A 24,140-nucleotide genomic window follows, 5' to 3' on the forward strand; every position below is an offset into this window, starting at 1 on the left:
TGAGCCACCATGTGGTTGCTGGGAATTGAACTCAGAACCTCTGGAAGAGCCAGTGCTCTTAACCACTAAGCCATCTCTCCAGCCTGAGGTTAACACTTCTTTATATTAATTTAAATTTCTCTATGGCTTCTCTCTCTTTTTAAAATATTATTTATTTATTTATTAATTATGTATACAATATTCTGTCTGTGTGTATGCCTGCAGGCCAGAAGAGGGCACCAGACCCCATTACAGATGGTTGTAAGTCACCATGTGGTTGCTGGGAATTGAACTCAGGATCTTTGGAAGAGCAGGCAGTGCTCTTAACCTCTGAGTCATCTCTCCAGCCCATGGTTCCTCTCTCTTTATTGAACCCAGATTCATATGCATGGGATTGGGCCCAGAGTCTGGTTATATGGTGTGGTAGTCAATCTTCACTCTTAGTGCTACTAGATTTAGAATCTTCTAGAATACTCACTTTCTTTTCTTGTTTGTTTGTTTTTCGAGACAGAATTTCTCTATAGCTTTGGAGCCTGTCCTGGAACTAGCTCTTGTAGACCAGATTTGCCTCAAACTTACAAAGATCCACCTCCCTCTGCCTCCTGAGTGCTGGGATTAAAGACATGTGCCACCACCGCCCGTCAAGAAGACCCACGTCTATGTGTGTCTGTGAAGGCGTTTCTAGAGAGACTGAGGGTTTCAAGACCCACCTTGATCGTGGCACCATCCCACCGCTGGAAGGCAGCCATCATTTCTAGCTCTCTGCTTCCTGGTTTGCTGAGATGTAAACAGTTTCCCAGTTATGCTGCTCATCCATGAACAGGTCCACTGTGCCCCCTGGGCAGTATAGACTGCACCTTCAAACCATGACCCCCATCACATCCATCCTAACTTAAACGGTTTCTTGTCATGTGTTGGGTCACGGCAACAAAAAACTAACATGCCTGCTCATCAAGAAGGTTCTTGGAAGCATTTGGGCCTTAGGCACTTTTCTAAGTTTGTGCAATAGACACATTACTTTCATAATCAGAAAATGTGTGTGTATGTATATGTATATACATACATACATACATACATACATACGTGTGTGTATGTATTGTATCAGGCTTCCTTTTGGGCCCCAACCAGCTCCCAAATCATGACACAGAGACTTATTAATTATGAGTGCCTAGCCTTATTCTTGTCCCTCTAGCTTGTGCAACTTAAATTAACCTGTTTCTCTGCATCTACATTTTGCCTTGTGCCTTTTTACCTCTCCTTCTGCATGCCCTACTCTGTGTCTGGTTAGCAGGCAGTTGCGTGGGTGGCCCCAGGCACCTCCCTTTCTTTCTCCTTCTTCCCTTATTCTCTCCAAGCCTAGATCCCTCCTCCTATTTATTCTCTCTGCCCACCAGCCCCGCCCTCTACTGCCTAGCAAATTGGCTGTTCAGCTTCTTATTAGACCAATAAGGTGCCTTAGGCTAGCAAGGCAACACATTTTTACATTGTTAAATAAATGCAGCATAAACAAATGTAACATATCTTTGCTTAGTTAAAGTAATTCTCCACAACACTATATTTATTGTGTGTATGGTACATATACATAGTGAACCCACAGAACTTATGATTGTAGACCTCGGGTTAGGGTGGTACTTTCTGTTCTTCTTCGTGTGGGGTCATCTGACTCTCTCCCCAGCTCTCTTCACATTTAAATAATAAAAAAAATGTGTGTGTGTGTGTGTGTGTGTGTGTGTGTGTGTGTGAGTGTGTTGCCTTTACATATGTCTGGTGTCCTCTGAGGTCAGAGGAGGGAGTCGGATGCCATCTGGAGTTATAAGTGATTGTGACCTACTATGTGGATGTTGGAAATGGAAACCTGGCTCCTCTGCAAGACTAGTATTCTTAGCCACCGAGGCATCTCTCCGCTTGCATGCGCGCGCGTGCGCGAACACACACACTCCCCATTTAGTTCCATGTCCATTTGCTGTGAAGATCCTCTGCAGCTAGTCTTGCATTGGCTCCTATATTTTGGGGGACCATAGTAACAAAGCAGCTGTGACCCCCCAAGATCAGGCCTGTTGACTGTCGATGTTCCCTTACAGGAGTGGGTGGAGAGGGTCTTTGGCCCCTCACTGAGATTCCAGCCACTCCCTCCAGCACCCTCCGGAGAGTGGACTGTCTTCAGAATTGCCAGATTATGTAGGCTGCGGAAGGTTCACTAATGGGGATTCCAAATACGCAGCTATGAGTAGTCCATTCTGGGGTAAGACTGTTAGGGGTCTTAGTCACCCATGCTCTGTAAGTAAGCCCAGTAAACTCGGTTCCCCAAGTTGGACTTTGATGGAATTCTACTTCGGTTTGTTTGTGGTGCTATAAGGAGTAGGCAGACTTCTCCCCAGGGAAAGGCTTTCTTCCACACATCGACCACATCCGCATCCCTTACCTCTCCTCCCTGAGGGGAAGACTTTCGGGTCACCGGGGGATGATGATGGTCCCAGACTGCCAGGTACCTCCCTCTCACGTGGGCTCTCCAGCTCACTCAGGTTTACTCACAAGCCCTGCAAGTCCCAAGCCCTGTAGGACTCTGGGTGGCCCAACTCAACACTGCCCTCCCCCTCTCAGCTGTCACACCCATCGTCTCTCCGAAGGGAAGAAGATGGGTGTGCTACCGCGAAGTCCTTTGCTTCTGACTTCTGGGTTGGACCCGAGGGGACGTCTTTCCTGCACACTCTGGGGGGAAGGGGCAGGATCGCGCGTGCTTCGCAGTTTGCGGTCTGGGCCACAGCAACTGGCTGGCTCGGCGGACTCCAAGTTGTGAGTTGTTTTTGGTTACTGGGGACATAAAGTGCGGATGGAACCAGACCAGCAGGCAAAGGGGTCCGTGCTAGGGATGGGGTGGGGGCGTGTCCCTAAGGGGCGGGGCGTGCCATGGGCGTATCCGGGCAGGGCGGGGCGGGCCGAGCAGCGCGTAGAAAGGTGTGGCCGCGGATCTGGTCTCGCTGAAGCTGTGCGGAGCTGGGGCAGCTTTGACCTTCCAAGGCTCAGAGAGCTGAGAACAAAGTGACGGAGAAAACTTCCTCGAGTGCGCCCGGTGTCCCCCGCGGGGCCTCGCTCAGGGGCGCAGAGTGGGGCTCGAGAGGGACTTGGACCGAGGTAAGGGAGACGCAAACGGAGACGCGGGCGAGGGCGCCGCTTTGCGGCCGGGGCGTCTCGCGTGGGTTCTCTGTCCCGTGGCGTCCCGCAGAACTACCCTAGCCTTCGCCAGTGGGCCAGGCTCGCCCTTTCTCCCCTCCGGCTTTGGTGGCGATCAGGGGCGCGGTGGGGACACTTTACTCCGGGAGGGTGGAAGCTCTCAGCGCCTTTGCGTTCTCTCGCATCCAGCCTGGCTCTAGGAGCGATCCCTTTCCAAAGGACTCCGAAGCGACGTCCTGCCCCGCCCCCACGCGCGGGGCGGCTACGTTAGGATCCAGCTGTGCCATCCAGGTTTGGAGGTGATGGCGCCGTTCGTCCCCATCAGTGCCCAGCTCTTTGCGCCCAAAGGAGAAGGGCGCAGCGGGGAGCAGGTGAACGTCCCCAGCTTGGCTATCCGGGAGGGGACCGAAGATTGCTCGCCCTGCGACCACCCAGTCTAGCGCGGCTCGGCCGCGGTGCCAAGTTTCTGTGAAAGCCGACAACATTGTGTCCCTGATGGATCGTATTTACCACAAACAGTTCAGGAAAAAAAGGGCTCATTCTTCCAGCAGCAAAGTGTGCGAGTAGGATTCCGCGAGGGGTTTTTATCTCCGAGACCGGAAACTTAATATGGACGCGCTTCCATGGCTCTTCTTACTTAAAAAAAAAAAATGACAAATAGGGTAACTTTATATTATGGGTGGGGAAGCTGCTTGATCGCGAAGATAATTCCATTCAGGGTTGGTTTTCCTGCTGTTGGTTCTCCACAGGCCTCTAGGTGACATTCCCAGGCAGTCTTGGTGTGCTACGAGTATACACACCCGGTGCGAAAGTCCGAGGTTCTCTTCTGGGGGCAATTCACACCTTCTATCTTCTGTTTCCCAAATTCCGCTGCGGTCCTCATTTGGCAGATAACACCCGACGCCTCCAATTCAAGATTGAAAATACAGTGTCTCTAAGAGCTTTTTTGAAATGCCTTCCAAGTTTCTTACAGGTGCAGATCATGTGCTGGGCGTAAAGATTGCCACCTGCTCCTCTTACGTGTGTGTAGCTAATACTACCCGAGTGCACGTGACCGGTTGAGCTTCTTTCCCCGATATTCTCTCCGTCTTCTCTCTCTTCCCTTTCTCTCTCTTTAATCTTTAAATTGTAGTTTTAGCCAGGCGTGGTGGTGCGCTCATTTAATCCCAATAGACCTGAGTTCGAGGCCGTACAAGGCTACATAGTGAAACCTTGTCTCACGTCCTTCTCCAAAACAGTGCGGGGTCGGGGGAACAACTGGAGAGGCCGCTCGGTGGTTAAGAGTACACATACTGTTCTTGCAGAGGACCCGAGTTCGATTCTTAGAGCAGCTCACAACTGCCTGTAACTCAAGCTCTAGATGACCTGATCTAGATGATCCCTCTGAACTCCTCCTCCTCCCCCTCCTACACACACACACACACACACACACACACACACACACACACACACACGCACGCTTAAAAAAGGAAAATGGTTTTTAAAGAGGCTTATCATGTCAAAAAACCCACTCAAAAGGTCCAATATTAAGAATTCAAGAAGGACTTTCCCCATATCATTGGATTTTTCCCTGTTCAGTTGAAGGGAAGGTGAAATGTGTTGCTTTACAGTGGTAAAGGCCTTTTCTGATGGATAAATGTAAAATAATAAATAATGGTGAGGTATATCTAAAATAGAGTTTGTTACTGTGCCCAAGCAAGCTCCCACAGGGCCCAAGTCTCCACCTTTAATGTCCCATAGAAGATACACGAGTGTGGGGCATCCTGGGGTCCCAGTACTCAGGAACCTGAGGCCGGAGGATGCCTCGCTGTAGGCCTGCCTGGGATCCCTAGTGAAAGCAAACCTGAAAACACTAACAGGAGTGACAAGGTGGCACACACCTTTACCTCCCGCTCCCAGCACTGGGGAGGCGGCAGAGGCAGTCGAGTCTGTGTGAATTCAAGATGAGCAGGGGCTGCAGAGTGAAAGCCTGCCATAAAATAAAAAAGGCAGCCAGCAGACCTAGACCACATCAGGTCCTGGCTAACGAGGCCCTGCCGTCCTGGCCTTTCTCTCCTCACTTCCCTCTGAGGAGTGTAGGCACACTGTCTGCTCCAGACACGTCACACCACAGCGTGTCACTTCCAGGCCATTGTCTGGAAGGAACCGACATTCTGCTTACTCCGTTCCTACTCCCCTTCTCCATCTGCTGAGCACCCACATGTCCCATCATGTGTCAGTCAAATCTCCCCTCCTAGGAAGCTTCATTTCCTATGTCTCCTGGCAGAGTCGAAGCCTTCCTCCTCCGGTTGTCAGTGTCTGTACCAGGACACATTTTAAATTTGCGGTTTTTGTCCCATCACCTCGCACAGCCCTGGGTGTTTACTGTACCAGGTCAACCTGACCAACAGGCGAGTAGAATTGATAATCAATTCATACTCAATTTGCCAAGTCCCTGGTGTGCTCTTCCACACTGAACGAGGATTCGTTTTGTAATTCACTCAATAGTACATTGTGGGTCACTACTCCCCAAGCCCACCCCTACTTCTGTATTCACCACAAATCAATGGGAAAGATGAAGGGCCTGGATAAATGAGAAAAGAAAGGTATATATTTAATAAGCTCCACAAAGAAATGGGACAGATTTGTGTGTGTGTGTGTGTGTTAAGTATATAGAAATGTGCTTTATTCAGCTTTGATGTCTGGCTGTCCCACTTAGACATATGTCTCTGATGACAAGAAAGGATCCATGAGAGGATCTGTGGGTAGGCGGCAACCTTGTATCACGTGGCTGTTCTCAGCCAACCACCTTTCCAGGCACCAAAGTTTGCATCTAATCAGGATCTGGAGAGAGATTCGGTGCAGAACTTGGAAGAAAGGCCATGAGGAGCTTTGCTTCTGTACATATGGGCCAATGAGTGTGATTAACAGGCATGGAAGAGTTTGTCACCTCAGAGTGACAGAGCACAGAAGAGACGGGAGAAAGAGTGCCCCAGTGGGGTCACTGAGCACCCTAATCTACTCATATCTGCACAGTTTTGATGTGTGGACAATTTGCTGTAGGGCAAATGCTCCAGATCTGCAGTTAGAACATCAATCTGCGGAATCATCTGTAGCATTTGTTCAAGGTGCAAGAAATACAGGGATCATCTCAAAGACGTGTGAAATTGTGGTATGAAGTATCTACGTGGTAGATGTCACTGTGTCTGTCTGGTTAAATGGAATCCTGTGTCTCATGGAGTTCCTCATGTTGAAGTAACATTCAAGATAATATGGACCATTCTGTCATTTTGTGAGTGAAGAAGCTGAGTGCTAGGGACACTTCCAAGTCAACAGGCTTCTGAAGAGGCGTCACCCTTGTGAGTGCTCAGCTTTCCTGGCTTCTGGGTTGTTGCTGTCTGCCCAAGTCCCTGAAAGAACAGCAGGTATTCTCCACTTTCAGATGTTGGCTTAGCAGGACATTTTGAAATCATAAACTGTCTTAAGACGGCAGGATAAGGACCATGGCAACACCAAGCTGTTGTCTCCTGGGTGGAGGAGCGTATGAGCGAATGGGGTGATGAATTACCAGTTTAAAGCAAGTCCAGGCTGTGAAGCAAGCTAAAGCCCTCCAGAGTCGACCGTAGTGAGTGGAGTTTGGCCTCTGTACACACACTCCTGAAGTGTAATAAAAGGCAGAGGATACACATGGATGGGATGGATATTTGTCTCCTATCTCCTGTGTTGGAGCGCACTGGATCTGCCATAGAGAAGACGTGTTTTTATTCCATTCCGTATCAATTTCTAGAAAGAAGCCAGAAATCATGACAGAAAGGCATACCGGAGGTAGCCGGGGCTGGGTCCTCTGGTTCACAACCTTGGTTCTCCCTTTGGTGCCCCCTCAGAAGTTTCCGTTATTAGAAGGTTCACAGGCACTCGTGTGTGTAAAAGCACTTTGCAAACTTTGGGACAGAAATCAGAGAAGCTGCAGCAGTGACCGAGAGACGCCCCTGCGCAGGCATTCTGTGTATTTTTATCACATTCATCCCTCGGAATAAAGCGAAGCAAGGCTTTGTGGGTTGGGGAGAAACCTGGTACACACAGTTCTCCTTCAGCGTCAAATAGGGATTGAGTGTACTGCCAGTCTCGTCACACTGTTCAGCCCCAAACATGAGCTGCCTAAGAGAACTTCAGGTGGTCAGCAATGAGCAACGCTAAGCAATGCCTGGAGCCAGTGCTTAAACTTAGGCGGAGGAGAAAGAGGCCAGATTTGTCCACCAGCAAATCCCTCTGGGGATGGGCTGGAGTGTATTTGGAGAGGCAAGACTGATGGAACGGTCCCTTCTAGCACTGTGATCCGAGGAGGTAACAAGAGGCTCTGAGGACAGACGAGGAGGAAGTGGGCTTGGTGAGTGAGAGAGGGCAGGGAGAATGAAATCCTGCAGAAAGATGGCTTCCGGACTGTTCACCTATGTCAGTGAGCGCCCTGGGAACTGACACCTGGGTTCACACCGTTCTGCAATTGCCTAGCGAGTGTGCCCATTCTCAGCGAGTCAGAGATCGTGATGAAAGCCGCCTAAACTTTCAAAGTTGGACTTTTTTAGTATGACAGAATGATGAGTATAAATTGCCCAGCCACAGATGCTTGAGGCAAATAGCAGCAGACCCTTCCTGTCTTGAGTCCTGTGGGCTCGGGCTCTGGCCAGCACACTCCCTGCTTCGTCTTGTTGGGGACTGCCCCCCTTGGTTTCCATTTATGAGGTCCGTAGATGAGGTGACAGAATCTGAACTGCAGTGTTAATGGGATTTCCTGATTTCCTGGTGTCGGGTTATCAGATTTCTTTTCAGTCAGGGCTTGGATTTCCAAATGTGTCATCTGTACGTGGTACCTTTAAGTGTTACTATTACTTACCATGTGGAAGGAGAACACTGAAGGTGCTTTGTAAGCAGTTTGTGAACCGGGCTAACAGATTCACTCCTCGCTCCTTCCAGTGGCGAGAGCTCAGGATTCTAGTGGCTGTAAAGCAGAATGATGAGGTTTGGGTGCATTATTTAATCTCACTTTAAAAATTCAGAGTTCCACTCTTGTTCACATTGGGCACTGCAGAATTTCCTCAGGGTGAAGGATGTGTAGCTTCCTCACAGACTCACTGACACTGGGTGCTGCAGAGACTTGGGCCTGTGGAGATAGAGGTCAGGGACCCAGAGGCTATGACTCAGTTTGCAGAGCGCCGGCAGGGGCCTCACCTGCGCAAAGAAAGCCCTGGGTTTTACCGCATAAACCAGGTGTGGTGGTGCACACCTGCGGTCTCAGACGTCAGGAGGTGGAGGCAGGAGGATAAGGAGGCGAAAGTCGTCCTGTCTCGCAGAAAAACAAAACAAAAACAAATGCTAGCAAACATGCAAGAAGCGAGGCAGAACCAGCTCCTTTCTTCTTGTCTTCGTTGTCATCCTGCTTCTCTCCTGGGTTTGTCATCTTTCTTGCCCTTTGTGGTCCTCCCTGGCGGACTGTCGAACCCAAGCACAGTCTCCCCACCCCCCATGACCATCTTGGGCTCTTTGCCTTTGTGTCCATTGCTCTACAACCCTGTGCTGTTTCATTGTGGGTGACCTCCCGTCACACAGGGACCGTTGTTTATTTTACTGGTGTGTTCTTTCCAGGTGGAGCCCCGTACTTTGAAAATGCTGCTAAAACGGTGGCATCGCTTCGTGTGACGCGCTGGTTGAAATTCTTATTGAAGATACCCTGACAGAATTCTGTCTCGACAAAAGGTGAGCGAGCCTTTGTCAAATCCGAACTCTAAACACTTTTAGGTGTGTGTGCATGTATGTGTTTGTTTACTTGTGTGGTAGGGTACACATATGTACGCATGCATGTGGAAGACAAGTTGATGCTGAATGTCTTCCTTAATTGGTCTCTACTTTTTTTTTTTTTTTTGTAAGGTCTCTCACTGAACCCGGAGCTTGCCAATTCAACTAGACTGGCTGATCAGTAGGCTCCCAGGGTCACCCCCATCTCTGCCAACATTGCATTGAGATTATAGGCTCACCTAGGTGTGTGGCTGTAAAGAACCCCTTCTTTTTTCTTTAACGTGGGTCCAGAAGATTGAACTCACATTTTCATGGTTTATCCACTGAGCCCTGCGTCTCTGAGTCTCTAAATGGGTCTTAGCAGTAATAAAGCATTGTCATTAAAATGAAGAATTCCCAATGTTTCCAAGCATGGAGTAGTAGCAGTGTCCTTATCCTGGGCATCTGTAGGTCTGGATTCTAGTCTAGAATAGGCTCTTTGCTCACTTGGCAAGTCATCTTAACCTTTAAAGTTCATTTCTTCCAGAGGGCAAGTGACACAGCTCTCGAGAGATTCCCACTGCTTCCTGCCCCGGGGCAGCAGGCTTTTTTCATTAATTTTCTCTGTCAGCTTTGTGCCCAGTCAGTTGGCTGATTGGCAGAGTCATAGCCACACTTGTGCTCACATTCTGGGCAACTGAGACTTATTAAAATCATGGACTTCGAAAAGAGTGTGTGCAAGCTGGGCATGGTAGTGCACGCCTTTCCAGCACTTGGGAGGCAGAGACAGGCGGGTCTCTGAATATGAGGCCCTGTTTGTCTACAGAGCCAATTCCAAGACAGCCAGGGCTACACAGAGAAATCCTGTTCAGCCAAACCAACCAAAGCAAAAGAGGGTGTGCAGTCTGTATCAGTAGCTTATCAGTTAGCAGCCCAACACTTGTGGCTCTTGCAGAGGACCTCAGTTTGACTCCCAGCATCCATGCTCCATGGCTCACAGCTACCTGACACTGCAGCTCCAGAGGTTTAGACTCCTTCTTCTGGACTCTATGGGCACAAACTCACCCACAGACACAGAATTAAAAGCAAAAATATTCTCAAGAGAAAAGAGGGTGTTTGTGCATGCAGATCAAAATGGAGGAAGAACACATGTATGATGATGGGGATTGCACTGGATTGGGAGGTTGCTTATGGTTGGATGGTCACTTCCATAATATCAACCCTACCACCCCTAAGTGCTCTCTAAGGAGCTGTGGGCAATTGATAGGGTCTAGCAGAGAGAGACTCGGGTTTCTTAAGAGAGTGGTCCCTGGTAGGCCCAACCCACTTGCAGTAATGGCCACATACCCAAGACTGTTTGGAGGACACAGATTGGATTTGATTTTGATTTTAAAGGGCACAGAGCCAGGTGGGCAGGAAAGCATGGTCGGATCTCGGAGGAATCGGGGAAAGGAGGGTGACTATAGTAAAAATGGATTGTGTGAAACCTTCAAAGAACTAATAGAAAGTTTTAAAAAGAAATGAAGATGTCAACATGAATGAGTGTGGCGCTTGGGCCTTCTGGAATGGGTACCACTCTGTGAGTTCATTCCCTGGTGAATGTTGCTGATTCAGAAACCAAGCTATTTTCCTTCAACTCACCATTCTCTGTTTCCGCTCTGGAAAATCTTCGTGGTTTTGCAAAGCTGTATTTATACACTGACTTTCCCGCGGCAGATGCCCTAGTTCGCTTCTCCACTGCTGGGATCCAACACCTTGGCCACAGCCTCCTTCAGGAGGAAGCAGTGTTTCCCTGTCATATTCCATCACTCAGGGAAGTCAGGGCAGGTACCCAAGCAGGAACCTGGAGGCAGGAACTGAGACAGAGGCCATGGAGAACTGCTGCTTACTGGCTTGCTCCCTGTGGTTTGTTCAGCCTGTTTTTCCTATACAACTCAGGACCACCTGTCCAGCAGTGGAACTGCTCACAGTGGGTTGGGCTTTCTCCTAGAAATCAATCAAGGGTAATTTGATGGGTAATCAAGGTAATCTGATGGAGCCATTCTCTCAGCTGAGTTCCCCGTCGCCTTGGGTGACTCTAACTTGTGTCAAGTTAACAGAAAGCTGGCCAGCATGCATATGTCTGTGTGCATGTGTTTGGCCATGCTGTCTGTACAGAGTGGTGGGTTTGTTTAAAATTTTTTGGGACACGTGATTTTTATCAGGGCCATTCTGATGAAAAGCAAGGATGACCTGAACTATTCGAAAGCTACTTTCTCTCTGTCTCTCTCTGTCTCTCTCTGTCTCTCTCTGTCTCTCTCTGTCTTTCTCTGTCTCTGTCTCTCTGTCTCTCTCTCTCTCTCTCTCTGTGTGTGTGTGTGTGTGTGTGTGTGTGTTTGAGTGTGTGAACTGTTCTTGTCCTTTGTCATTAGAAGTAATAAGGTGGGGAGAGGGCTGGATCTCTAGTTTCTGGGGAGCTTTGGAAAGAGTAGCTGTGCAGCCTCGAATCAAACTTTATGTTCTCTCTGGCTTCTATTTATGAGTGTCTGCACATGTGTGATCATGCATGCCATGCAAATATGTTTGTGTGCATGCTTGTGTGTATGTATATGTTTGGTGACAGGAGCTCCAACTCAGGTCTCTTCCTCAGTCATGCTCCACCTTGCTTTTTGGAAACAAGATATTCTTATTGCCTTACTCACTGATGCTTTTTCTAGGCTGGATGGCCAGGATGTACCACACCTGGATTTTTATTTATTTATTTATTTATTTATTTATTTATTTTAATGCTGGTTCCAGGTGTGGAACTCAGGTCCTCATGGTCTATAGCAAACACCTTACTGACAGCCATCTGTCTAGCCTTTGGCTTGCATTCCTTAATTTGTGACTTTGGTGTGCAGGAAGTCACAGTGAGCTAAGCGATCTTTTGGTAGAGTTTATACTGTGAAAATCAGTGTTTCTGCGCATCTGTGGAGTGTCAGAAAGTGAAGGGGAACCATCTCTATATACGGGAGAGGGGCGAGTCTGCAGCCTGCTATTCTGTCCACTGCTGTTGGAACAAGTCTACATGGCAGACAACCACCACCCAGCCTGAGTAAGGGAGTGTGTGTGTGTGTGTGTGTGTGTGTGTGTTATAAACCAATGATGAGTAATTAGATGGAAAGATTAGGTTATTTTCTGTGATCTTTGGACTGTGGATACTATACATTTCAAGCCCACAGGACTAAAGACATTGAAACATCCAGGAAGCAGGATGTAAGGAAAGCAGGATATAAAGATGAGGACAGGAATAGCTTACAGCCGGGTGGTGGTAGTGGCACACGCCTTTAATATCCCAGCACTCGGGAGGCAGAGACAGGCGGATCTCTGTGAGTTTGAGACCAGCCTGATCTACAGAGCTAGTTCCAGGACACACTCTAAAGCTACAGAGAAACCCTGTCTCAGAAGGGGAAAAAAAAGGAATAGCTTACACCGAGAACAAAGTAACATAGTATCTGTGTAGGGCAAGGGAGACGCTGGACAGAAGCTAATGCATAGTCCTTCTTAGAGAATGTTGGCAACATTAACTTTTTGTTTTAATTTTTGTGACAGGGTCTCTCTATGTAGCCCAGGCTGTCCTGTCACTTTGTGTACACCAGGCTGTCCCTGAACTGGCAGATATCTGCCTGCCTCTGTCTCCCAAATGCTGGGCTTAAAGGCTTGCACCATCGTGTGTGCTGGCACTGCTGAACTTAATAAGGCGGATGTGACCATTAGTCAGATGAGATTGTACAAACTTAACAAGTCTCCATGAGACTTTTCTTTTAGAGAAACTGCAGCCAGCAGTTGGGTTTCTCAAACTGGTAATATGGTTGGTATCCTCTGAGAGCCCATGTGAATTCTTCCAGCTCTTTCTCAGGTTATAATTCAGGAGGTCCAGGGTGAGGCCCTAGAATCTGCCTGGTGCAGTGACTACGCCTATAGGACTTAGGAGACTGAGACAGGAGAATTACTACAAGCTGGAGGCCAGTTTATAGTGAGCTATGAGTCAGCTAGGACTACATAGTGAGACCTGTTTCAGCAACAAAAAAAGAAAAAATATATAAAGGGTGTGAGCTATGTCTTAGGGACATCACTTGGAGAGGGATTGTGAAGGGGCAGAGCCCACGTGTCTTTCCCATCTATTCCCTTTAGTGATGCCTGTGTGGAATGTCATATATAGAATTATGAAGACCCATAAGGTCTTCATAAGGTGTGGGAGGTCCTTCTGTCTGTGTGTTGCTTTTATTGGTTAATGAATAAAGAATTGCTTTGAGCCTGTGGCAGGGAAGAATAGAACTAGACAGGGAAAGGTAGGCTGTATGCTGGGAGAAAGAAGGGCGGAGTCAGGGAGATGCTATGTTGCCCCGCCAGAGACAGATACAGGAACTTTAGCAGGTAAGCCACAGCCATGTGGCCATACACAGATTAATAGAAATGGGTAATAGTTTCTGTGTGATTATTTTGGGGCTAAGCGGCCAGGAACCAACAAGCAGCCGCCCACTTCACCCAACCATGCAAATTAATTTTGCAGAGCTGGGTGATAAAGTTATAGGTCATGTGGTTGTCTGAAAGTAAATGCTCCCCCCCCCATGAGCATCACTATTAGGAGGTTTGGTTTTGTTGGAGTAGGTATGACTTTGTTGGAGGAAGTGTGTCACTATGGAGGTGGGTTTTGAGATCTCATATTTGCTCAAGCAACACCCACTATCTCAGTTCACTTCCTGTTGCCTTTGGATCAAGATGTGGAATTCTCCAGCACTGGGTCTGCCTGTATGACGCCATGCTCCCCAGCATGATGATGATGGACTAAATCTCTGAAACTGTAAGCTACCACCTCAATGAAATGTTTTCCTTTATAAGAGTTGCCTTGATCATGGTGGAAACCTTAACTAAGACTAGCCATCACATCACTTCAGCAATAAGCTGTGTAGGCAGAGATCAGCAGAGAGTGCTGGTGTGGATGGTTGATTTGTAGTTTAACAGAAACTTTTTTCAAACTTTTTAATGCAATACATCTGGTCCCTACAGGAAAGTGTCTGTGTGTTCATATGATATGTTGATAGTGAGTGACATTTTGAATGTTGGCCTCTTAGGAACATGTGCTTTGTAGTAACAAGCCTTCTACCTCTTCAGTGATGATCCATTCTGTAAAGGACAATGGCATGAGAGAATTTGCTTGCTTCGACTTCAGCAGCCCATCACTTGGAGTTTTAAGATTATCTATCTTGAAATTTTTTTTAGGGATGTCATTCTGTCTGGCTGTCTTTAGTCTAGTTACTGTATGGAGATGTTTGGTCTGGAGACGTTTTATGTTGTTGGAGTCTTGTGTGTGGAGGAGAGCTGCCATTGCACTGTGGTATGTTTTGAAAAGCTGCCTGAATTATGGCGGCCTGATGGATCCGATTAGTTAGAAAATTCACTAAAGCTTGGATCATACTGAGTCGACAGCTAGCACCAGACGTTTTCAGTGACTCAATCAGCGAGCGGGTGCACGCATATGCTACCGTCAGCATTAAGTAACACCTTGTGAGATTTCCCATCGTCTAAAGGAAGTCCTCTGCACACTCATAGAGGGCATGGAGCAGTTTTGAATAATTTCATGTTGTAACTTATTGGCTGCAGCTACCTGTGTATGACCTATGCCACTACAGATATTGTTACTCTAAGCAGCTACGATATTAGGAGAGAACGTGTCTTGTTCACAGATACATGTAGAAAAGGCTTGGGACCCAAGTCGTGACAATCCTGTATAATTTTCGAATGAATCCCGTGTGTTAGCATGCAGTCTGGAGCAGCAGATACATTAGAAGTCATCTAATTAAACCATTTCTCAGAAGGGAAACTGGCTGTTTCTGGTTAGTTGAATGACTTGCTTCACAATGAATAAGACAGAGCAGTCAGTAAAGTATTTGCCGTGCAAGCAAGAGGATCCAGGGTTGAGTCCCCAGCACCTGTGTGAAAACTGAGCACGGTGGCCTGTGTTTCTAATCCCAGGCCTGGGGTGGGTGGAGAATTGGGGGGAGGTGTCTGTCCCTGGGGCTCACTGTCCAGCCACATTTGCCAAATCAGAGAGCTTTAGGTTTGGTATGAGACTCTGTCTCAAAAACTAAGGTGAAGAACAATTAAGGAAAACATTGGACATTAACTTCTGGCCCCTGTGTGCATGTGAACATTACACATATACACTGCACATGCACACACATGTATACATGTACACACATGCACACAACCTCCTTTAGCTGTCTCCTCACTAGAAGCTGATTAAAGACTAGATATTGCAATTCTTCAGATTCTTTTTCCATGCTTAAGAATGAGAAGATCTTGTTATGAGATTTATGTAAAAATGCTGGGAAATATTTTAGCTTCTTTCAGTGGAAAATTTCTGCTGTTTTTCTGAGACAGGTTTTCACTCTGTTTCCCAGGCTGACCTCAGGCTGGCTTTGAACTCAGGTCCATACTGTGCTAGCCTCCCTTATGTGAGGATTGTAGGCGACACCACCACCCTGCCTTTACTAGTGAATCTTGGGAATTAGTAAAGGCAATAAAAGCTCTCCTAGCTTGTTCCTTGTTTGACCTTTAGACAGTGTTATCTAGAGGGATGGACAAGCTGTGAAGCATGTCTGTTCATGAAAGGAGACTACTGTGTGCTAAGATGGACAGGCCTTTGCCCAACCCACTGTGCTTAGGAAATGGGAGGATTCCCTGAAAATTATTTGAGCTGAAATGCTTCCTAGAAGCAATGTAGTTCATCTTTTCATATAAGAAGAATACAATTTATACTATTTATTTTAGTATGAATAACTGTGATGTTTTAACTGTTTAAAAAAAAAGTGCTACCTTCAAAGCCCATCAGGTTATATTATTATTTTTTCAATCTAGTGAATTTTGCATGAAGTCTCTGAAGAAAAATTTCCCAAGCTCATTTAAAAAATATTTTCATTAGCATATGTTAATTATACACCATGAATTTAATTATGACATTTGAACGCGTAATAATGCACTTTGATCATGTTCACGCCCCGTTGCCCTGTCCTGTGCCCCTCCCACTGATTTTCCTTCTCCCAACTACCTCCGCTTCTGCTTTTATGTCTTTTTTTTTTTAATGGCCCAGTGTGTTTCACTAGGGTCATTTAGAGGGAGCATCAGTGAGGACAGGCACCACACAGTGGCTACACCACTGAAGAAAATGTCTCTCTTGCCTCCATCAACCATCATTTGCCTGTAAATCCCCAGGAAGGGAAGAGCCTGTTCTCCCATGACAAGATGTGGATGGACCTAACCTTGTCCAGATCTTTTGCAAGTAACCACAGCCTGTCAGAGGTCAAGAATATGTCTACTCTGTCTCTTCCACTGGCTTTCCCATTCTTTCTACCCCCACCTCTGTGCGATTAGAGGAGGTTTTATATGCATGCGTGCATGTACACACACATATGCATGTGTACACACACACACACACACACAAACACACACACATCCCATTTGTAGATGAACACTCAGCAGTCACATATTCTCATCTCTTTGACCAGTTATGAGTCACTGCAGGGAAAGTCCAGAGGAGGACAAGGACATCAGGTCTGTCATCAGGATGTCACTGAACCTGGAGCTAGGCCAATGGCCAGCAATTCTCCTGTATCCCAATCCCACAGCACTAGATGTATAGGCACATGGGTAGCCATAATGGGGGTCTGGGATCTGAACTGGGGTTCTTGTGCAGCCAACATTCTTACCCATGGAGCCATCTCCATAGTCCCTTATTTTGTTATTGTATTTTCTCTCTTTCTCTGTTTCTCTCTCTCTCTGTTTCTCTCTCTCTCTCTCTCTCTCTCTCTCTCTCTCTCTCTCTCTCTCTCTCTCTCTGATATTAGTGTGTGAATGTGGGTGGTACATTCCATGGGACATCTTTTCACAAGTTCTCTCTTTTACACTGTGAGTTTGGGGGATTGAATTCAGGTTGTCAGGTTTGCACTGATCCAGCTCTCTGGATCTATGCTGTCATTTTAAATAATAAAATTATTATTATGTGTGTATGAGTGTTTTGGTTGCATGTGTGTAAATGTTCCTGGTTTCTACAGAGGCCAGAAGAGAGCACCAGGTTTCCTGGAACTGGAGTTGCAGATGCTTGCGAGCTTTCACGTAGGTGTGGAGAACTGAACCTCTGCAATTCAGAGAACTGAACTGTCCTCTGCAAGCGCAGCAAATGTTCTTCACTGCTGAGCTCTCTTTCCAGTCCTTTAAAGTTGTGTTTTGTAAAGTGTGAGCCACGGGTGGCAAATAGTTAAGAGGTTATAAATTGTTTGTGTGTGTGTGTGTGTGTGTGTGTGTGTGTGTGTGTGTGTATTGGGGGTGCTTATTGATTTTTCTTGAGACACAGATTCCTACTATGTAGCCCAGGCTAGTTTCAAACAAAAACAACAAAACAGGAAAACCATTCCAATGACTTTCTTTTTTAGAAACACCCACATTAGGAAATGCACAATATGGAATAACAAAATAATAAGGAATATATCTACATGTATTTCATATAATTAGGGTAACTATTATTCTTTCAAAAATTAAGCTTAATCCATTACAGTGTATTAGGGTTTTCCAGAAAAGCAGAACCAATAGGGTGTGCATCCACGCTTCTATGTGAGGGATGTCCCCCACCCCATAGAGCTGGAAACTGAGGTCATGTGGGAAAGCCTGGACCACTGCACTCCTGCCCCTGTGTAGTTGTGCTGTAAGGACCCGACTGACAGTTGTGGGTCTGAGAAGTCCAGGATCTGCAGGGTGGGCAGCATGTGGAGCCCAGGAAGCTGCTGGTGCGGCCGAAGCCCAAGGATATCTATGGCAGAAGCCCCTCATGTCCAGGGAGGCTGTCTTTCTGTTCTGTTCAGTTAAGTCATGATTCTGTTAATGTATATAAAATCACCTTTACAGATTTAATCCTAACACAGTTCCACCTGTGCCCCCCCATGGCACACTGCGGGGGGGGGGATGATCTACCATGGCCAAAGATTGCCAACTGGAATGCTACATCTCAACAAAAACCTCCAAGTTACACATGGTATGTGGGTGTCAAAGTTACATAGTTGGTCAGGTGTTGCCCACCCAAGTTAGACATTAAGAGGTCTGTGTAGACTTCTCCCTACCACATCTCTGGAGGCTGTGGAGGGCTGACCAGAGCTTAACCACAGCAGAAATTCCCAGCTAGGGAGAGTCTGTCTTGCTCACCTTGGGGACTCTTCCAAAACATGGATGTTTATGCTTTAGCAAACCTCTCCCAAGTGTCTGTCTCTCTGTCTCTGTCTCTCTCTGTGATGTTTTCCTTTATTCTTCTCTCCTTTTTTAAAATTTATTTTCATTTTCTGGATGTAGTTTTTTTCGCCTGCATATATGTTTGTGTGAGGATGTCAGGTCCCATGGAACTGGTGCTTCAGACAGTTGTGAGCTGCCACGTGGGGTGCTGGGAATTGAACCTGGGTCCATTTGGAAGAGCAGTCAGTGCTCTTAACATCAGAGCCATCTCTCCAGCCCCCACCCACTTTATTCTTCTCTTAAGAAAGAGTCCTCCTATGAGCCCAGGCTGGTATAAAAAAATTATTTATTCCTTTATATTTGACTTTTTTTTTTAAAACAAGGGCACTGAGTATTGAACCCAAGTCCTTGCGCTGCACAACAAAACACCCACTGAGCCATCACCCCACCCCTCCTCCTCAGGTATCTTACATATTGACGGGGTGGGCTGAAGGTCTGCTTGGTTTTTTTGGTGCCACCGTCCTGATGGGGGTATGAGGTCTTGAGGGCAGAGGCCTTGTATGAGGTCACTGGGCTAAACAAAGTCACCCCACATGGTGGCAGACCCTCCCGGAAATTTGTTTGCCCCACTCCGCACTCTTCTCTGTTGTGTTCATATGCAATGACTTCAGGGGCATCTACAGGAAGAATGTGTGGTTGGTAGGAATCTGAGCCACAGCCTCAGAGATCTCCATGACAACCTTAACATTTTTACAGTGTGTTGGAACAGCAAACCCATGAAAATAGTTCAGCTGCCCTGTGACTCACAGGTGACCAGCTCTGTGCTGGGTGACGTTTCCCTTGAGATGGTGAGCTGAGGACCTGGGACACGTGTCCATGTGTATAAATCGGCAGTTGGTTTCTTTCCATTTCTCCCTTTTCTTCCTCCCTGCTCCTCCCCCTTTTCGCCTCTGCCTCCTCCTCCTCCCTGATTCACTCCTTTCTGCTCCTGCCATGTCGTCCAGACTTGCTCTGATCTCACCGTCCTCCTGAGTGCTCCCATTGCAACCGTGTACCCAACAAGTTTGTTTTCTGAAACCTCGGGAAGAGTTACAAAGATGGATTCAATTTAGGAGCTGTCTCTTCAGGCCCTGTAGTCGTGGGCGAGCCCTTTGACATATCAAATGATTCCTATTTTTAAGGTGAGCCTCTCATTAAGGGGGTCCATGGGAATTCTAGAACTTGCACTGGTTGGGAAACCTTTTGAACAGGGCATCATCTAGTTTTCTTCCTTAGACCCAAGCTGTAGAGCTACTGTGCTCCTAAAGTGTTTCATCTTTGACAAACATCCTGGTTTGTGATCATTTTGGGTTCTCAGCTTGGTCTCCCATTAAAGTCAATGAATGCGAGACTCTTACTTTGAGTAACCTGGACAGTTGCTTTAGCCTAGCCCCATTCTGCACTGAGAATCCTTTTGTCCCAGTGAACACCACAGCAAGTTACGCTGACCTACTTTTTCTCCTGAGAGGTGTGTCTGACAGCCATTTGCCCTGGGTGGGGTATGCAGCTTGAACATGTGGTAAGCATGATTGTAGTTCCATGGGGATAGCCCTCTCTTTTAATACCTCATCTGACCCTCACAATTCCATTTAATTGCAGCTATTTTGATATTGGGCCAAGTCACTAAAAACCGGTCAACTGTCCATGGGGAGACAGTAAACTTTTGATGACCATCCCAGCAAAAGTGGAATTCTTCGGCAAAGAACTGCCTTTTCAAGAATTCGCCTTGTAAATGCACAGGGAAGTTGGCAGCCGTTGGGTGCTTTGGGAGGGACTGTGGTGGGTGCCAAATGGCGCATAGCTACTGTATGCTTGGAAAATGTTAACGAGAAGCTGGGCTGCTCTGTGTGTGTGTCTTGGCCTTTGGAGATAGCTGTCATGTAGGAAGAACCATCTTTTAAAACCAAATGTAGACCTTGGGCATCCTCCAAAGGGAGTGTTGTAAATACATCCAGGCTGATACTCATGGGTTTTCTTTGTAGAAAGAAAAGAGGGGTGTTTAATAAGAACCATAAAGTCTTTGAGCAGAGCCTGTGATTTCAAAGAGGTGCTCTTTCCTCAAGGCCAGGTTCTTGTAAACATTGTATTTCTGGTCGCATTTCTCTCTGCCCCTATCCCGCAGTTTGCAACCCCTCCCTTTAGGGCCCCTTTTGGTACCAGGAGTAGAAACTGCTGTATTGCACATGCTAGGCAAAGACTATCCCACTGAACCACATCCCTGTCCCCATCACAGCCTCTTATTTTGAAGGAGGACGCATTAATAGTACAAGCTGCCCTTGAACTCCCTCTGGAGCCCAGGCTGGTCTTGAGCTGGTAATCTTTTTGCCTTAGTCTGCCAAGTAGTTAAAAATAGAATTCTGTGCGGCCCAGCCCGGCTGGCATTGATTATCTTTCCATTTTTTGGAGCGACAGGGTCTCATTCATTGGGCACATGGTCCTACCTCATCCGTAGCCCAGAGTGTCATGACCTTGTGATCTTCCTTCCTCAGCCTCTTGCATGCTGGGAGGACAGGTGTGTCTGTGACACCTGGCTCAACGACTGCATTTTTTCAGCCTGTCTTTAGTGTGAGAGTTTACTAAGCCAAGGGGTGTTTACAGAGCAGGAAGGGAAGAAGATCCTTATCACATTTTGACCCCCCCCCACTCCTCTATTGAGCTTCTGGTTGAAAGCAAGCAGTCTTAGGGAAAATAGTCTATGTTTGGACCAGGTGGGGTGAGATTATCATAAACCACTGACCAGACCCAGCTAGTACATGATTCTGTTATATGTATAAAATTAGCATTACAGAATAAACGCTAGGACAGTTTCTCTGGCACTACTTTAAGTTTTCCTCACATACATACTTCCCCTCCCATCTTTAAAATCTTCCGTTGTGATGCTCGGATGCCTTGGTGTGTTGGAATCACGAAGCACAGAAGGGATGATGTGAGCTTGGGTTCACTCTGAAGGGTGGAAATGACAGGATCAGTTCTCTTGCCTAGTGGGGCTTGGCCTTCTGCGGCTTTTCTTCCAGCTTCTCAGACATCTACCTGGTGTGGATGACAGACCCCTGAGCCCGAAGTACTTGCGGGTGCTCAGTGCTCCCGTGTGACAGAGGGATTTGGGGTCTGCAGTCATCCGAGGTCACTTGTGCTCTTGAAAATGCCTTACATCATGTAGAAGCCTCTCGAGAGCCTTGTAGGTGTTTAGGAAGTTCCACTTTTCGAAAAGAGCATTTGGAGTTTGAGGACTCGTGATGCTTTGCCTATGTGTGTCAGGTGTGTCACGAGGCACGTTCACACGACTTTTCAAATGAGCGGCCCCCTAGCCTGCGAAGTGTGGACGTTGTATGTGAGCATATTGCAGCCCAGATCTGGGCCCGAGTCCCAGCGTGTCTGACTTAATGTCTTTCCTCCCAGCTTGTTCTCTGGAGGGGGAAGGGCTCGGAGCACATGTGCATCTTACACAGGCCATATGGAATCTGAAGAGCTGTGTAGCTCTGACAGCTGTTTAAATTATCGGTGACACCGCATCCTACCATTAGTCAGGATGATGGATGGTTGACAGTTTCCGTCAGAAGAGGCCCGGCTCTGGGTGCCGGAGGAGGCCTCACAGGCTTCCCTCCATGTTCGGTCAGCGCCATTGGAACCGGGTGTGCTGGGCTAGAAAGCACTGACGGCATGGCCAGAGAGTCACATACGTCCCGTGTGTCACCTGCCCATCTTAGAGTGTGACACATCACTGTATTGTAGAATCTCCCAGCAAGAGAACTAGGCCAAAACTAAGCAATGCCATTTTCCATGAGCTAATGCCCACAAAATCTATTTTTACCAGACTCTTGCTAATTAGATTCATATCTCGTTTTGTTAAATCTTTGCCTTTCAAAACTATTTTTCATCCCTTCTTTCCTGCATACGGATTGCTGAGCCAGCGTTGTCTTCTCTGAGGTGTGCTGACCTGGCCCTTTATCTCATGTCTTCCCTCAGCTGGGCAGGTTAGAGTTTCAAAGCCACCGCGTGCTGAGTCAGCATTTTCATTGTTCCTTTGTCAAATCACCAAAGAGGACGTCCTCTAGTTCCTGTGTCATCTCGCCTGCTCCACCTCCGGGGTCTTACAATGGTCTCTTCTGTAAACGCTTTCTGTTTTTAGAACTGAAAGAAAGACATCTCCTTAGCCGGGTAGGCCCAGAGTAGCAGAGGTGATCCCCGTCAGCTTCTGCTTACCTTGTGTGTTCCGTGTTCTCTGGGAATCCTCCTAGAAACTCGCACATACCAAACAGGTGTGTTCCTGTTGCCTTTGGAGTACAAAGGGGTTCGGCGTCAAGGAGCTGGAGGTAGCGATCAGAGCAGAGCTTAGAAGTGTGGGTTAGCGGGGCAGGGAAGATGGCTGCCGGCAAATGTGAGCAGCTGAGTTGACTCCCCAGTGCGCAAATGAAGTCAGACACGTGCGTCTGTAACCCCGGCTCTGTGGAGGCAGAGACAGACAGATTCCTGGAGCTCACTGACCAGCCAGCCTGGCTGAATGGATGAGCTCCAGGTTCAGTGAGAGACCCTGCCTCAAAATGGTAAGTAAAGAGGAGAGCTGAGGAGGTGACAGAGAAGCCTTTAGCTGATGACCCACGTAGTGGAGTGGACCAAGTCCCGTAACTTGTGCTCTAACTAACACATGCCCGTCTTGGCACATACATGACCCTCTGCTCAAATGGAAACAAAAGAGTGGGGTGAGGAAGAAAGGGGTGGAGAGTGATAGAGGAGGACAGATGTCTGAGGTTGAACTCTGACCTTCAAATGAACATGCACATACTTGTGCATGCATTGGCATGCACACATGCACACACAATACGAACACCCAGAGAAGTGTGATTCTGATATCTGGACATAGCTTTCCTTGCCAGGGTGGGGCATTGGGGTTGTACTACAGGTAACTGTATCCTGGGGTTTGAGGGACAAGCTGAACTGTTACCCCCGGGCCCAGTTATCTGAGAGGGGAGTCTGCGCCATTTGGATAGAGACGGGTAAGAAGTGTTTGGGTTGGCAGTGGCTGGTTTGGATCAGGAGAGGTAAATAGTGACACAGGAGATGCACACTGGGGTATCCTTGGTAATGTTGCTGCTTTTGTGATTGAAGAATTGGAGGAGGGTGCTGGGAAGATGGTTCCATGGTTAAGAGTACGTGCTGTTCTTGCCGAGGAGCAGAACTAAGTCCCCGGGGTACCTATGTTAGATGGCTCACAACCATCTATAGCTCCAGGTCCATGGGACCTGATGCCCCCTCCTGGAGTCCACAGATACATACACTCATATGTGCACATAGCCACACACACACACACACACACACACACACACACACACACACACACACACGGATATTAGAGGAGAAATGCAGAAATAGATCTGATTGACGCTCAGCTTGGGTAGTTGAAAGGGTGGGAAACAGAAATGTAGCTCAGAAAGATCTGGGAGAGAATGGCTTCCCCAGACCATGGAGCAGGTTGAGAGAGGGCCGGAAGAGTTTGCAGATTTCATGTGCATCAGACCATCAAGACTGACACCATGTTTAAACTTTGCTAACGTCACCCCCCAGCGAGAAGTCTTCCAGCACCGCTTCCAGCCATTTGAGAAAGATGTTTAGCTGAGTCTACTGAAAATTTCAAATGTTCATGGCTTTTGATTTCTTTCCCTGACGCCCTAGCCTGTAGATATCAAAGCAGGTGTATGTGATTTCACCGTGGAAGGATATTCACTGGAGTGTCAATTGTAGTCAGAAAGAATTGGAAACTCGAAGTATTGTTTAAAGCTTTAACGGTGAGGGGGGCATAGCAGACAATGTGGCATGTCTCTCTCTTGGGTTTGGTACCACCTGAACTGGAAGGGTCCTGTGGGGGAAAGAATGAAGAGTCGTGTAAAGTAACATTTCATTTTTGTACATAGAAAAGGATAAACATATTCTCGTGTCTGTGCTGCTTGGGAAGAGGGAGATTGGAAGGA

General features: G+C 47.3%; 1 protein-coding gene across 2 annotated transcripts in view; it reads left to right on the top strand.

The window, feature by feature from the left end:
* The window catches only part of Tiam2 (TIAM Rac1 associated GEF 2), a 227,253-nt gene that overhangs the window by 23,179 nt on the left and 179,934 nt on the right, over window positions 1–24,140 (top strand). Inside the window, exons 1-2 of one of the 2 annotated variants that reach the window (XM_048420109.3) lie at window positions 2,934–3,111; window positions 8,770–8,880. The gene's annotated coding sequence lies outside the window, so the exon portion shown is untranslated. Of the gene's footprint in view, window positions 1–2,933; window positions 3,112–8,769; window positions 8,881–24,140 lie in introns of those variants that run through there. The other variant, XM_087912123.1, reaches the window with a different exon arrangement.

Source organism: Myodes glareolus, chromosome 1 (assembly GCF_982192425.1).
Source record: "Myodes glareolus chromosome 1, mMyoGla1.1, whole genome shotgun sequence".
Taxonomy (NCBI): Eukaryota; Metazoa; Chordata; class Mammalia; order Rodentia; family Cricetidae; genus Myodes; species Myodes glareolus.